Raw genomic sequence first — 2,929 nt, forward strand, 5'->3', positions numbered from 1 at the left:
AATAATAATAATAATAATAATAATAATAATAGTGTCGCCAAAGCTCATACCTACACTCAGATCGAAAAAATATCACATTATCACATCAACTTCGTTTTTCGAAGTTCTTTTCATAATGTTTCAATCATACAACTCAGTGTTTTTTCTTCCTAGAAAGAATACCTAGATCGAGGTTCGATTGGATCACCTTCCGAATACGAGGGTGAGTCAAATGAAAACCTTAATTTGTAATAAAAAATCGAAATTTCGCTCCATTATCCTGTAAGTTGGTAAGCGTGCTACAAACAGCGTGCAGAATGGCCTGTAGGTTGCAGCGTAGTGCAGATGCACGAACACCGTCGCAGCACCAGTATAAGATGGCTGCCCAACTTGACTCTTGCACCAGGGAAGAACAGCGTTCTGTTATTCGGTTTTTGTGTAGTGAAGGTGTGAAACCTATTGAAATTTATCGAAGAATGAAGTTTCAGTATGGTGATGCATGTTTATCTCATCAGCAAGTGTACGAATGGAGTAGGAAGTTTGCAAATGGCGTGACTTCAATGGAAGATGCTCCTCGTCTGGGTCAGGCACATCGAGTTGTGACTCCAGAGAACACTGCAGCAGTTGAAGCCATAGTGAGGGAAAACCGCCGAGTGACATTGAATGAAATTGCAGCAAGTTTAATCATTAGAGATACGCCACGCGGTGCATGAGTGGTTGCGCGGACTACAAAAAGAATTTTTTTCTAAAGGAATTCATGCATTTTGTAAGCGCTGGAGAACTTGTATTGAGCTTGGGGGAGATTATGTTGAAAAGTGATACAGCTTTGTACCACTTGTGCACAATAAATAATACTCAAAAAAATATTTAAGGTTTTCATTTGACTCGCCTACGTAATTAAAAGAGTTAAGAAAATGTATGATTATAAATATGGTATTAAAATAGGAGTTGGAAAATTACAGATGATGAGAACGTTTTATCCAAAGAGCCAACGTGAAAATTTTCCTGTAATTTTATTTTGAAATCATATCAAAAATTTCTACACTTAAAATTAAATAGACTCGTCAATAAATGCAAGCAGCATATATGTTAACAACGTTGCGAATAATGGCATTCATTATGCACAGTACACTATCACGAGTTTATGGCTCTGTGGTCAATAATAGCGGGTTTTGGATTGGATGATTGGATTTATTAACACCTTCTTGTACACTCTCTCTTAATCACAATCAATTAAAATAACTCACAATCAATCTTCAGCAGAACCCTTCTTCCTTGGTTGCCGGGGACTCGCTCCATTCTAGTTCTCGTCCTACGACTGACTTGATTCTGTTCAGCACCACTTATATAGTCTCGAGGCGGACCCATAGAAAACACATCCGTTGCTCAGCAATGTATGAACCACATAGAAATCCCTTATTCCTCTATTGTTGTATTCACAGCGCGTTGCATAGCAACGGAAATCATCCTGTTCTTGCCTGCGTATTCGTTCTCGCGGTAATGTGTTTTTGCCGAGTCGTTGCCCAGCAAAGGGTCTACATGTCACAATACGATTCCACCAATTAAGAAATAGGTTTACTATGCAAATATTGTTTTTATTTCTAGCCTTTCAAAGCAAATGTAACAACTAATATAGCTTTTCGGCTACAGTTTTCTCACCCCTGTGCTAGAATATATTAAAACATTAAATCACTAACAGAATAGCTGTCATCAGGTGAGTGTCGCGAAGTGGAGCATGTACAGATCTATGGATTTAAGGGTATAAAAATCAAATGATATTACTCCAAAAGCAGTACAATCGCTTCAATAGGCGGACTTATCGGTGGGTGTGCAATAAAGCCATGTTCCACGTTCCACATGCCTTTGTACAGATCATGTACCTTACAACATTTTCATGACCGTTTTATTTGATTCTCTCACTGCATTATGTTCGAATCAGAGTGGAGTATTAATCAATTCGTGCACCCGTAAATCTAATAGATGTCTTCCTGTCAGACCAAGGCTCAAACGCAATTTATTCTTAATAAAGTATGTGTAATATGAAAGCCTGAGAACATGTGCTGCAACTCCTCATAAAACAAATTAATTCACTGGACAGAATGAAACCAAACAAGACTGCGAGTGATGTACTCCATAATGTAGTACATAAAATTAACAATTTACTTCTATCAGCTCACATAAAAATGAGAATAATGAAATGCATATTAGTGAAAGGATCGATACCAGCGGCCGCGCGGTCTAAGACATCAACTGTCTTCGCTCGCTCGAACGCTGAGATCGTAGGTTCGAATCCTACTGAAGGCATGGCTGTGTGTGTGCGTTTATTCTGTGTTTATGTTGTTGTGTGTGTAGGTAGCGGCCTTACGACGGACTGATCTCCCTTATAAAAGGAGTCCTACAGACGGTGTAAAAAAAAATGAAAAAAAGCGGCCAAGGTCCAACAAAAGGGCTGTAGAACCATAGAAAGGTATTATTGAAAGGCCGATCACAGTGGCCGCGCGGTCTAAGGTATAAACTCTCTTCGCCAGCAAAAACACTGGAATCATGGGTTTGAATCCAACTTGTGGCATGGAAATCTGTATGCGTTTATTCTGGTTGTGTTGTCCTGTATGTAGGTAGCGGCCTTACGACGGGATGATTCCCCGTCCAAGGAATCCTACCGATTGTGTAAAAAAAGAAACTAAAAAAGAGGCCAAGATTGAGGAGTTCAGGCGTTGAGTCCTCCAAACTTGCGTCTTCCCTTTAGATTCTCACACTAAAATTTTGTGCGCATTTTTTCAGCTCCGTTTTCATCTATGTCAGCATCAATTCATCCGCTTTCATTCAGTACATCTATAAGGTAAATGTGTAGCTATTCTTGTAACAGGCCGTGGAGGCCGTAGGGTTGTGAGACGTCGAGGCTCCCACATTTTCTCTAGACAATCGGCTCACAGATGGTGGTAAATTTGCC

This window comes from Cryptotermes secundus, unplaced genomic scaffold (genome assembly GCF_002891405.2).
Source record: "Cryptotermes secundus unplaced genomic scaffold, Csec_1.0 scaffold775, whole genome shotgun sequence".
In the NCBI taxonomy this organism is placed as follows: domain Eukaryota; kingdom Metazoa; phylum Arthropoda; class Insecta; order Blattodea; family Kalotermitidae; genus Cryptotermes; species Cryptotermes secundus.